Source organism: Ovis canadensis, chromosome 15, assembly GCF_042477335.2.
Source record: "Ovis canadensis isolate MfBH-ARS-UI-01 breed Bighorn chromosome 15, ARS-UI_OviCan_v2, whole genome shotgun sequence".
Taxonomy (NCBI): Eukaryota; Metazoa; Chordata; class Mammalia; order Artiodactyla; family Bovidae; genus Ovis; species Ovis canadensis.
In genome coordinates, this window is record NC_091259.1 from 55,533,526 (window position 1) to 55,547,773 (window position 14,248).

The window sequence follows — 14,248 nt, forward strand, 5'->3', positions numbered from 1 at the left end:
GAGGGTTCTTTACTCCATGTAATTTTTTCTATCCAAAATCAGTGAAACAAAAGTCATAGGTCTGTCTCTGTAGTATATAATCAAGGCATATTATATTATGATTTTGAGGAATAAGAAAAGAATCAGGGAAAAACAAAAGCATTTTTTACCGTCAGACTAATGATTGAGAACCATTTTTCTAACTATTTTCCTATTTCTCTTTGTCACGGGAGTGATTTGCTTCTAATTTCTCTTTGGATAGAGAAATAATAGAAATAATCATAACCACAATGTTACACTTGGGGAAATGCATATTTTCAAGAATGTCCAATATCATACAACACTTCTGCCTTAAAATTGTGTGACTAGAATCAAAGATTTATTTCTGGAAAAATAATAAGCAATAGCTACACATCCATAGTCCTTCTCCACTTTGTCTTACTGCCTACAAGAAAAAAAGAAAGAAAAGTAATCCTGCCATTATTCTTTCCTTTGTATTTATTAATTACCTTGTGCTTTGCTTTCACAGCAAAACAGTGACCTGAAGGCAATCTGGCCCAGGTATTCAGGGTCTTGGTTAAAAAAAATTCAAATCTTAGAATAAATGTGCTTGCATAGCAAGCAAACTTTTGCTTCCTTGCTATCTGTACTATCAAACTGAGCCTTTAAAGGAAAATGTGTGTTAAATGTCCCAAAGGGATATTTCAGAGTATCAAGACACAAGTGTTGATGTAGGAATCAAAACATCCTCTATAGGAGGAAGAAACAGAGTAAACACTTTCCACTTTTAGTGCTGAAATAATGATACACAAATATGTGAATACTCTCATATATGTGTGTTTGTGCATTAACATGTATATTTCTTAGGGGAGAGATTGAAAGCAAACACAAGTTATTTTAATGAAAACTAGGATTAAATATTTTCTTTTAAATATTTTGTCTCAAATGTATATTTGCCTTTGGGGTTTTCCTGGTGACTCAGCAGTAAAGAATAGCCTGCAATGGAGGAGACACAGGAGACATGGGTTTAATTCTTGGGCCGGGCAGTTCCCCTGGAGGACGAAATGGCAACCCACCCCAGTATTCTTGACCATGAAGTTCTACGGACAGAGGACCCTCGTGGGCTACAGTCCTGCAGTCACAAAAGAGTCTTACACAGCTTAGTCACTAAACAGCAAGCAATATTTCCCTTTTACCCACTGCCCTTTGGAAAACATATCAAGAGCAATTGAGTATCGACTCTCTCTCATTCATACCTTGATTTATTTGTTAACATTTCTTCTTTTATTCATGCATTAGTTCATCTCCCCATTTAATAATGCTTATTGAGAATTTTCTACTCTTTAAGCTAAGCTAGGAAGTCTATGAGCATGACCCCTGGTTTATAAAGTTTACTTTCAAGTAAGGGAAGTGATAAACATTATGGTGGTCTAGAAAATAAAGTCTTGGACAGTTTAAGCATATTATACTTACATATTAAGTTAGGAAAAATTAGATTAATATATATCTTTAGGAAAATAATCATGGTAATAGCAGTAATTTTAAAGATAACTGATTCAATTTTTATCTGCTTAAAATAGATAATAAAAATAATGTCAACATATATTGAATAATTTGGAAAAACAGAAGGTATTTTAAAAAGATATTAAAAAGCACCCATAGTCTACAACTTAGAGGAAACTTCATATGTATTTTATCCTGATTTAAAAAAATAGGTGGAGGAAACCAGAATTGAAAGAGACACATGTACCCCAATGCTCATCGCAGCACTGTTTATAATAGCCAGGACATGGAAACAACCTAGATGTCCGTCAGCAGATGAATGGATAAGAAAGCTGTGGTACATATACACAATGGAGTATTATTCAGCCATTAAAAAGAATACATTTGAATCAGTTCTGATGAGATGGATGAAACTGGAGCCGATTATACAGAGTGAAGTAAGCCAGAAAGGAAAACACCAATACAGTATACTAACACATATATATGGAATTTAGAAAGATGGCAATGACGACCCTGTATGCAAGACAGCAAAAAAGACACAGATGTGTATAACGGACTTTTGGACTCAGAGGGAGAGGGAGAGGGTGGGATGATTTGGGAGAATGGCATTGAAACATGTATACTATCATGCAAGAATCGAATCGGCAGTCTATGTCCGATGCAGGATACAGCATGCTTGGGGCTGGTGCACGGGGATGACCCAGAGGGATGTTGTGAGGAAGGAGGTGGGAGGGGGTTCATGTTTGGGAACGCATGTACACCTGTGGTGGATTCATGTCAATGTATGGCAAAACCAATACAGTATTGTAAAGTAAAATAGGGTAAAAATAAAAATTTTAAAAAAAGAAAGTAAAAAAAATAAAATAAAAAATAGGTGTATACAATATAATTATATATATATTTATTATCTATATTTTAATAAAAAAATCATAGTATGCAACAGTACAGACTGGTATTTTTATTTAACATTTATGAGTCCATTTTCATCAGTTCAGTTCAGTTCAGTCTCTCAGTCATGTCCAACTCTATGCGACCCCATGAATCGCACCACGCCAGGCCACTCTGTCCATCACCATCTCCCAGAGTTCACTCAGACTCACATCCATCGAGTTCATGATGTCATCCAGCCATCTCATCCTCGGTCATCCCCTTCTCCTCCTGTCCCCAATCCCTCCCAGCATCAGAGTCTTTTCCAATGAGTCAACTCTTTGCATGAGGTGGTCAAAGTACTGGAGCTTTAGCTTTAGCATCATTTCTTCCAAAGAAATCCCAGGGTTGATCTCTTTCAGAATGGACTGGTTGGATCTCCTTGCAGTCCAAGGGACTCTCAAGAGTCTTCTCCAACACCACAGTTCAAAAACATCAATTCTTCAGCGCTCAGCCTTCTTCACAGTCCAACTCTCCTATCCATACATGACCACAGGAAAACCATAACCTTGACTAGATGGACCTTAGTCGGCAAAGTAATGTCTCTGCTTCTGAATATGCTATCTAGGTTGGTCATAACTTTTCTTCCAAGGAGTAAGCGTCTTTTAATTTCATGGCTGCAAGCACCATCTGCAGTGATTGTGGAGCCCAAAAGATAAAGTCTGACACTGTTTCCCCATCTATTTGCCATGAAGTGATGGGACCGGATGCCATGATCTTCATTTTCTGAGTGTTGAGATTTAAGCCAACTTTTTCACTCTCCTCTTTCACTTTCATCAAGAGGCTTTTTAGTTCCTCTTCACTTTCTGCTATAAGGGTGGTGTCATCTGCATATCTGAGGTTCTTGATATTTCTTCCAGCAACCTTGATTCCAGCTTGTGTTACTTCCAGTCCAGTGTTTCTCATAATGTACTCTGCATAGAAGTTAAATAAGCAGGGTGACAATATACAGCCTTGACGTACTCCTTTTCCTATTTGGAACCAGTCTGTTGTTCCATGCCCAGTTCTAACTGTTGCTTCCTGACCTGCATACAGATTTCTCAAGAGGCAGGTTAGGTGGTCTGGTATTTCCATCTCTTTCAGAATTTTCCACAGTTTATTGTGATCCACACAGTCAAAGGCTTTGGCATAGTCAATAAAGCACAAATAGATGTTTTTCTGGAACTCTCTTGCTTTTTCCATGATCCAGCAGATGTTGGCAATTTGATCTCTGGTTCCTGTGCCTTTTCTAAAACCAGCTTGAACATTAGGAAGTTCACAGTTCACGTACTGCTGAAGCCTGGCTTGGAGAATTTTGAGCTTTACTTTACTAGCATGTGAGATGAGTGCAATTGAGTGGTAGTTTGAGCATTCTTTGGCATTGCCTTTCCTTGGAATTGGAATGAAAACTGACCTTTTCCCATCCTGTGACCACTGCTGAGTTTTCCAAATTTGCTGGCATGTTGAGTGCAGCACTTTCACAGCATCATCTTTCGGGATTTGAAATAGCTCAACTGGAATTCCATGACCTCCACTAGCTTTATTCGTAGTGGTGCTTTCTAAGGCCCACTTCACTTCACATTCCAAGATGTCTGGCTTTAGATTAGTGATCACATCATCATGATCATCTGGTTCATGAAGATCTTTTCTGTACAGTTCTTCTGTGTATTCTTGCCACCTCTTCTTAATATCTTCTGCTTCTGTTAGGTCCATACCATTTTTGTCCTTAATCAAGCCCATCTTTGCATGAAATGTTCCCTTGGTATCTCTAATTTTCTTGGGGAGATCTCTAGTCTTTCCCATTTTGTTCTTTTCCTCTATTTTTTTGCATTGATCGCTGAAGAAGGCTTTCTTATCTCTCCTTGCTATTCTTTGGAAATCTGCATTCAGATGCTTATATCTTCCCTTTTCTCATTTGCTTTTAACCTCTCTTCTTTTCACAGCTATTTGGAAGGCCTCCTCACACAGCCATTTTTCTTTTTTGCATCTCTTTTCCATGGGGATGGTCTTGATCCCTGTCTCCTGTACAATGTCACGAAACTCATTCCATAGTTCATCAGGCACTCTATCTATCAGATCTAGGCCCTTAAATTTATTTCTCACTTCCACTGTATAATCATAAGGGATTTGATTGAGGTCACACTTGAATGGTCTAGCGGTTTTCCCTATTTTCTTCAATTTGGGTCTGAATTTGGTAATAAGGAGTTCATGATCTGAGCCACAGTCAGCTGCTGGTCTTGATTTTGTTGACTGTATAGAGCTTCTCCATCTTTGGCTGCAAAGAATATAATCAATCTGATTTCGGTGTTGGCCATCTGGTGATGTCCATGTGTAGAGTCTTCTCTTGTGTTGTTGGAAGAGGGTGTTTGCTATGATCAGTGCATTTTCCTGGCAAAACTCTATTAGTCTTTCCCCTCCTTCATTCCGCATTCCAAGGCTGAATTTGCCTGTTACTCCAGGTGTTTCTTGACTTCCTACTTTTGCATTCCAGTCCCCTATAATGAAAATGACATCTTTTTTGGGTGTTAGTTCTACAAGATCTTGTAGGTCTTCATAAAACCATTCAACTTCAGTTTCTTCAGCATTACTGGTTGGGGCATAGATTTGGATTACTGTGATATTGAATGGTTTGCCTTGGAAATGAACAGAGATCATTCTGTCATTTTTCAGATTGCATCCAAGTACTGCAATTCGGACTCTTTGCTGACCATGATGGCTACTCCATTTCTTCTGAGGGATTCCTGTCCACAGTAGTAGATATAATGGTCATTTGAGTCAAATTCACCCATTCCAGTCCATTTTAGTTCACTGATTCCTAGAATGTCGATGATCACTCTTGCCATCTCTTGTTTGACCACTTCCAATTTGCCTTGATTCATGGACCTGACATTCCAGGTTCCTGTGCAATATTGCTCTTTACAGCATCAGATCTTGCTTCTATCACCAATCATATCCACAACTGGGTATTGTTTTTGCTTTGGCTCCATCCCTTCATTCTTTCTGGAGTTATTTATCCACTGATCTCCAGTAGCATATTGGGCACCTAATGACCTGGGGAGTTCCTCTTTCGGTATCCTATCTTTTTGCCTTTTCATACTGTTCATGGGGTTCTCAAGGCAAGAATACTGAAGTGGCTTGCCGTTCCCTTCAGAATTATTATAATTGAATAAAAGTTCATAATTTACTTAAAGATACCCTAATCTCATACTATAGATCCTTTTAAACACTATAGAAATAGACCCATATGTGAAACTTTTACATGTCTGATCTGATTATTTCCTCAAGACAAATTCCTGTTTTGTATTGGAGTCCTCCTCTTCCATTCCAAAAATTATGTGCCAATTTGAGAAGAAAGTGTTGTCTTATTGTCATTTAATTATGCACTTGGTTACTTATGAAAAATGCTATTTTAAAACTTTTTATTACTAGTTTTGATAAACTGTGATGAGAGTTGCTTGTTTTATTTCTCTCTACAGGGCTTGCTGATGGTATTGTGTAATCTCCTTTACAAAAGCATGATATTTTGTTAATTTTTCACATGCCCCTGAGAAGAATGAATATTGTCTGTTATTGGGGTATATGTCCATAAATATGTCATTTATTAGGCTTACTTTTTGTGTATACTCTTGATTTGTCTTGGAAAAAAATAGTGTATTCACATCTTCCACTATTAGTTTTTCTGTTTATTTCTTCTTGCAACTGTGTTAAGCTAGAAAATAGCAATCATGATAGTTATTTAATCCTCAAGAAGGCAAAAAAATAAGAAGCAAAGGTAGCAAAGAACACATGATAAATAAAAAAGCAAGTAAAAGATGATAGACTAAAGTTAACCATTTCAATAATCATTTTTAATAGTAATGGTAATGTTGAAGTAAAAAGACACAAATAGGTTAAAAGTTAAAGGATGAAAAAAGTTACACAATGCTAGCACTAGGCAAAAGGGCTTACTAGGTAGTGCAGTGGTAAAGAGTCTGCCTGCCAAGCAGGAGATGCAGGTTTGATCCCTGGAATGAAAGGACTCCCTAGAGAAGGAAATGGCAACCCTCTCCAATATTCTTTCCTGAGAAATCCCATGGACAGAGGAGCCCAGCAGGATACAGTCCATGGAGTCACAAAGAGTCAGACATGACTTAGCAACTAAACAGCAACAACAACACTAGTCAAAAGATAGCTGAAGTGACTATTTTAATATCAAATACTCTTAGAGGAAATAATTTTACCAAGGGGATAAAGAAGGTCAATTTCATAATGCTTATGAGTCTAATAAGAGAAATTCAGAATACATGGAATAAAAACACAGATCTGCCAGAAAAATAGACGAATCCAAAAATACAAATGAAAATTTCAATTTCCTCTTTCTGTTATGGATAGAACAAGTACACACGAAATCACCAAGAATGTACTAAACTTATAAAATAATACAAACTTTTCCAACCCTGGAGAAAGCTTTAAAGGAGTACAGTTGCATTTTCCACTTGAATCATTACTATTCCTGATTCCCCCCAATTTTTAAGTAAATTAGTAAATAATTCATTTACCAGATCAGTTGCTGCATATCGAAACTTGGACTTTATTAACCTGTTCTAACATAGATACAATCTCAGAGCCTGCAACTGCAACCGCGGCAGCTGCTTGATCGAACTTTCAGTATCCTACAGCCATTCTCCCGGATCTATCTTTCTTTCTGCAAGGGCTAGACTGGAGAATTAAACCAAAATAGGATAGGGACAAGGCAATGGCACCCCACTCCAGTACTCTTGCCTAGAAAGTTCCATGGATGGAGGAGCCTGGTAGGCTACAGTCCATGGGATCGATACGAGTTCGACACGACCGAGCGACTTCACTTTCACTTTTCACTTCCATGCATTGGAGAAGGAAATGGCAACCCACTCCAGGATTCTTGCCCAGAGAATCCCAGGGACGGGCGATCCTGGTGTGCTGCCGTCTATCGGGTCGCACAGAGTCGGACACGACTGAAGCGACATAGCAGCAGCAGGATAGGGACAATCACTATTTTTAGGTACTTTAGATCTTTAGTGCAGCTCTGAGAATGTCTCAGCCAGGCTACAAGGGAGTCCACAAGCAAAGTCGGATCATTAATAAAGCCCCACTTTTGGCAGGAAGGACCTAGCTAAAGTTCCTGTACTTTGTTCAGTCTTGTCTTGGAACAGCCAAGGGAAGCACGATCTTGGTGTGAGTGTCATGGCACGTTCCAAGGTTCAGCAGTCAGCTGTCATCAACAGGGCGACACAAATCAGCTTCTCTTGAAGGCACATGTCCAAGGCCACCACACTAATTATGAGAAAACACCAGTCAATCCCAAACCTAGGGATGTTTTGCAAATGCGAACCATATCTCTTATAAAATATAAAGATCCAAAGTAAGGTGAGGAAATCTTTTATCAAAATGAAAACATAGAGCAATCAACTGAAATGTTTGGATTTTATCCCAAACCTAGAAAGATTTGGTACAAATGCCATCATAAAAACCATTGACAAAATTTGGATGTGTACTGTAGATTAGATTATTGTAAAGTATCAGCATAATTTACCTGATTCTGTTGTATGTGTTATGGTTATACAAGTAAATGTCTTTATTCTTAGAAATACATACTAAAATTTGTAAAAGTAAACAGTCATAGTCTCTCCAACTTACTTCAAAACTGCTCAGAAAAAAAATAGTATATAAATATACACATATACAAATGGAAAGAGAGAAAATTTTTAAAAAAAATTGGTGCAAAATGCGACCTATTGGGAAATCTGTGAAACAATATGCAGAACTTGTTTTACTTCTACAACTACTCTCTAAGCATGAAATTATAGCAGTAAAATCTATATCTAAATTTTGTTATTGATATTTACCTGGTAATTATATTTTTCAGGATTCTGTAGTATATGTGAAATTACAGCTATTAAATTTGTGTTATTAATTCTTTCTTAATTCTAAGTAAATATTTATTTTGCGGTTAATTTTTAAGTGGATTCTTAAATTTGTGTGTGCTTCAGAATCTAGAACCTGAATGTATGCCTAGCCATATTCATAGAGAAGTAGAGAAAACTGACCTATATGAAGAGAAAATTGGGCTAGTTCTCTTTCGATGTCTCTCCCATAGGCACAGAGAAGGTAAGAGACCATGCTGCTCAAAGGCATAAAATACTTAATACGGGAATTCAAACTTCTGTGTTCGGAAACCCAGTTTCACTTTCTCCCTGGCTTCTGTGATAAGCCACTGTACCCTCCTAAGTCACATACTTGTGGCTGATGTTGGTTTAAGGGAGATTCTGCTTCCTAAAACCAGAAGAAACCCTCTGATTTCCAGTCTCAAGAGTCGACATTTGTATAGAATAAATGCACATTACATATTTAATGCATGTGCTTGACTTTCTTTTCTTTATTACATAAATCCTTTATTTTGAAGTAATGTGTTGCTACCAAGTTACTTCAATATTTAGAGCTAGAGTAACATCATGATTTTGAAAACCACAGCTAACAGCTTGACAATGTAAGAGTACATTAGGTCCTACATATACCTGGTAGGTCAGATGGTAAAGAATCTGCCTGCAGTGTGTGAGACCTGGGTTAGATCTCTGGCCAGGAAGATAACCTGGAGTAAAAAATGGGATCCCAAGCCAGTGTTCTTGCCTGGAGAATTCCATGGACAGTGTAGTCCCTGGGGTTGCAGAGAGTCAGGCACGACTGAAGCGACTGAGCACACCTATACACGCAGCACACCTGACTGCCGTACATGTTTCAGTTTGAGCGTAGTCTCGCCTCAAAAGTGTCACGTTCAGTCAGTTCAGTCAGTTTAGTAGCTCAGTCATGTCCAACTCTTTGCGACCCCATGAATCGCAGCACGCCAGGCCTCCCTGTCCATCACCAACACCCGGAGTTCACTCAGACTCACATCCATCGAGTCAGTGATGCCATCCAGCCATCTCATCCTCTGTCGTCCCCTTTTCCTCCTGCCCCCAATCCCTTCCAGCATCAGAGTCTTTTCCAATGAGTCAACTCTTCACATGAGGTGGCGAAAGTACTGGAGTTTCAGCATCATTCCCTCCAAAGAAATCCCAGGGCTAATCTCCTTCAGAATGGCCTGGTTGAATCTCCTTGCAGTCCAAGGGACTCTCAAGAGTCTTCTCCATCACCACAGTTCAAAAGCATCAATTCTTCAGTGCTCAGCTTTCTTCAAAGTCCAACTCTCGCATCCATACATGACCACAGGAAAAACCATAGCCTTGACTAGACGGACCTTTGTTGCCAAAGTAATGTCTCTACTTTTCAATATGCTATCTAGGTTGGTCATAACTTTTCTTCCAAGGAGTAAGTGTCTTTTAATTTCATGGCTGCAGTCACCATCTGCAGTGATTTTGGAGCCCAAAATAATAAAGTCTAACACTGTTTCCACTGTTTCCCCATCTATTTCCCATGAAGTGATGGGACCAGATGCCATGATCTTCATTTTCTTAATGTTGAGGTTTAAGCCAACTTTTTCACTTTCATCAAGAGGCTCTTTAGTTCCTCTTCACTTTCTGCCATAAGGGTGGTGTCATCTGCATATCTGAGATTCTTGATATTTCTCCCGGCAGTCTTGATTCCAGCTTGTTCTTTTTCCAGCCCAGCATTTCTCATGATGTACTCTGCATATAAGTTAAATAAGCAGGATGATAATATACAGACTTGATGTTCTCCTTTCCTATTTCGAAGAAGGGGATGAAACAGGATGAGTTGGTTGGATGGCCTCACCGACTCAGTGCACATGAATTTGAACAAACTCCAGGAGATACTGGAGGACAGAGGATCCTGGAGTGATGCAGTCTATGGTGTTGCAAACGTCAGACAGGACTTGGCAACTGAACAACAATGATAGCAAGCATGAGCTCAATGTAAACCAGCCCAGAACATAATGAAATATATGACACTAATAGCCTAAGCTTTGTTTCTGCTATCTTTGGTTTTAAGATCATGGAAAAAAAAAATTCAGGGCAAGATTTTTCACTGGGATGAAAATTCTGCATCTGCTTCCTGCCTCACAGATATTTCTGGTTTGATCATCTATAAATTCCTCTCTTACTCAAGGAGACTATATCTTTGTGTGACTGTTGTCATAGAGGCTGAGAAGTAGCTTGTAGCAGAGGTGTGGTGATAGAGGTAAAGCTGATGAATCAGTCACAAAAATAAACAAAAGACTCACAATGTGACTCAGAATAGAATTCAGTGAAGTTGATATTAACAGAGTTGTAGGAGGGAGTAGGAAACAAAAACGAATGTTGAAAACAATAAATACTGGATTGTTGTTGTTCAGTTGCTCAGGCATGTTTGACTCTTTGCGACCCATGGACTGCAACACACAGCACACAGTCCCACACCATCTCCCGGAGCTTGCTCAAACTCATGTCCATCGAGTCAGTGATGCCATCCAACCATCTCGTTCTCTGTTGTCCCCTTACACTGCCTTCAGTCTTTCCCACCATCAGGGTCTTCTCCAGTGAGTTGGTTCTTGATATCAGGTGCCCAAAGTATTGGAGCTTCAGCTTCAGAATCAGTCTTTCCAGTGGATATTCAGGGTTGATTTCCTTTAGGATTGACTGGTTGGGTATTCAGAGACTAAGATCATAAGAACTTAATTGCTCCCTTGCCCTAAAGGGGAAAAGAGAGAAAAAAAGTGTTCTTGGGTAAAAACCATAAGAACTGTAGCTGCAAGCAGATGGTCAGCAAGGCAAGACCTTAAGGGACACATCAGTGCCCTGATGTCAAAGCAGGCTAAGGATAAAAGAAAAAAAAAAACAACCCCAAACTCTTTCAATTCGTGAACAGTAATCTCCTGCCAGTGAGCTCAATCCAAGTGAATGGTAGACAACAAAAGACACTGGGTCATATGGTATATGAGCTTCAGATTCTAGGGCACAGAACAGTGTAGAAAGGGCAGAGAGCAGATGTGGAGAAACCAGTGGAGCAAGATAATGATCCTTCTGAATATTTCTCTCTCTCCCTCTCTCTCTCATGCATTCATCTACTGATCTAGGACTTTCTCCTCAGTCTGCTCATCTAGCCGTATTCTCCCCAAGTCTCGTTATAGTCCAGCTGGGCTTTGCTCATCTGCAGTATTTTCTACCACTGCATCTGCATTCATATTACTGGAGTGATGCTTGTTCAGCAAGACTGACTTTGCTCCCAAGTCACAGCTCTCAGCAAACAGGCAATATTTGCAATTCACATCCCATTCACTTTTATTTATTTGATTGCAAATGTATATGTGTGTGTATACCATTCTGATATCCTATTTATTGTAGGGGAAAGAGCTAAATCATTAATTACAGTTTTTTATTCCTTTTGATTTGTTTGTTAGTGTTTGTTAGTGTCAGTTGTTGAAAGTGGTTCTTTTCCTCACATATATTTAGCTCTTGTCCATAATTTGGGGCTACTGTGAAGGCTTCTTTTTTTTCTTTCAAGTAATTTCACCGTTGTTTATATGAAAATGTGAGAAAGGTATCTCAAAGGCATTTACATTTCCCATCATCTCAGAATGTCTAATATCTACTCTTAAAGATGTTGAAGTACCTATACATCATGGAGAAGTTCTCGGGTGCCTTGCTTTCTTTTCTAAACTCAAATGAAACCCCTTTTGAAAGCCTGCCCTAAGTTCCTTAGTCATAAGTGAATACGCCATAGGGCTGAGGGAAGGGGGCATAATATTGTGCAGCACATTTAGTAGAACTGGAATCAAAGTAACTTTGTCTCTGCCAGGTGAGTTACTCAAATCACTACAACAACTGTATAAAAGAAGAGGATGAGATGAGAGCTGCTGCTGCTGCTGTTGCTCCTGCTAAGTCGCTTCAGTCGTGTCCGAGTCTGTGCAATCCCATAGATGGCAGCCCGCCAGGCTCCCCATCCCTGGGGTTCTCCAGGCAGGCAAGAGCACTGGAGTGGGCTTCCATTGCATTCTCCAATGCATGAAAGTGAAAGTGAAGTTGCTCAGTTGTGTCTGACTCTTAGTGACCCCATGGACTGCAGCCTACCAGGCTTCTCCGTCCATGGGATTTTCCAGACAAGAGTGCTGGAGTGGGGTGCCATTGAGATGAGGGCTACAAGTGCTCAATGTTTTAGGTGCAGCTTCAGTGAGTTCAGTCTAAGTACAAAGGGCAAATCAAAGTGTATGACATTATAAGACTTAGATCATTCCTGATTCCAAATGCCAAAACCAACTGGCAAATCCTGCCATCACAAACCAGGCTAGTGACCACAAGATTAGAGCATAGGCAATGCTCAGTCTCATTCCTGGAGCAATAATTATGCTGGGCAGCAAGCAGAGGTACTGGAATGACAAGCAAGCCATTCTGAAGCACCATGAACAAGGAAGATTTGAAGAATAAGCATTGGTGACAATTGATGGATGGTGAAGAGGGTGACAAATAGCTATGTTTCTATCAAAAGCCATGCAGAGGAAGATACCAGACTCCATGCCAACAAAGCAGTGAAAGGCATAAATTTGAGCAAAACACTCAGGGAGGCTAATGACCTTGGACTCAAACCAGAAAATGGCTAGAATCTTGAGCATGATAGTGGTGGCCAGACCCATGTCCAACACAAGCAGGATGCCTAAGAAGTGGTACATGGGCTGCTGAAGAGCAGGGTGCTGGCAGATGGTGATGAGGATGAGGATATTAGCACTGACTGCTGAGAGGTAGGGTAACGCCAATGGTAAAGAAAGCCAGTGTTGCCAATGGTGAATTCCTGGGAATCACATCAGCATGAACTCAGAGATCTGGAATTTAGAGCTATTGGAGACTTTAGGAGATGCAGACATATTTTCCTAAGAGTAAAACAAATATATTTTAAAGTTGCATTCTCTGAGCCTAATTATACTGAACATCATTTTGAAACAGTCTCTGCATAGCATAGTTTGTAGTTTGCTGTTAATGAAATGATTCTGTAGTCCATCTCACAATAAATTACAATGAAGTTCTAGGACTTTAGAGTGAAAAAGTGAAAGTGAAAGTGTTAGTTGCTCAGTGGTGCCTGACTCTTTGTGATCCTATGGACTGTAGCCTGCCAGGCTATTCTGTCCATGGAATTCTCCAGGCAAGAATACTGGAGTGGCTAGCCATGCTCTTCTCTGGGGATCTTCCCGACCCAGGAATTAAAGTGGAAAGTAAACATAAAAATAGCAATCATCAATACTGGTTACTCAGAGAAAATTCTTCATGAATCTCAAATTTTTATGTACATTGTCCTCAGTTATTTCAGATTGGGACTAACACAAATATAGTTCTAGGGTTTGTTGTTGGTGTTGTTGCTGATTTGATTTTTAAACCTTTCATTTTCTTTTCAAAAATTCTGTGAAGTCAAGCAAATGTGTTTGTTTTCTTCATATGTATCTTTCTTGTTTCAGACTATCATTAAGTGACCTTAAGTAGATTTTGTAAATTCAGATTTATTTCCTTTATGTATCATTTTGGAACATTAGCTATGTTTTCGTACTGTACCACTTGAACTTGTAACCGATATGCATTAATATTTGCATGTTGCAGATTGAAAGGGGAAAGCTTTCTTTGATGTTTGACTTTGTATGGACTTCTGAGGTGGCCACAGAAAAATAGTTTAAAAGAAGTTAAATGATAATGACTAAATTTATTAATATAAGTATTCATATAGGAAGCAACCTTAGCAAATTATTATTTTTTAGTTGAATCTTAAAGAACATACGAAAACATGTAAAACAGGATTTAGGGGCAGGGAATAAGGTGCTTTTGATTTTACTTAATGAATAAGAATGATTTGTCTTCACAGTGACCATTGTAGATTTAGAATCATGTTTAAAACTAGACTCACTGGCTTTTCTCAGACTCTATTGTTTTTC

The 14,248-nt window shown here is 39.1% G+C and overlaps 1 pseudogene; it reads right to left on the reverse strand.

Moving 5' to 3' along the window:
- Positions 1–11,956: 11,956 nt before the first annotated feature.
- LOC138420997 (olfactory receptor 56B1-like) lies at positions 11,957–13,195 on the reverse strand (annotated as a pseudogene).
- Between the last annotated feature and the right edge of the window lie 1,053 nt (positions 13,196–14,248).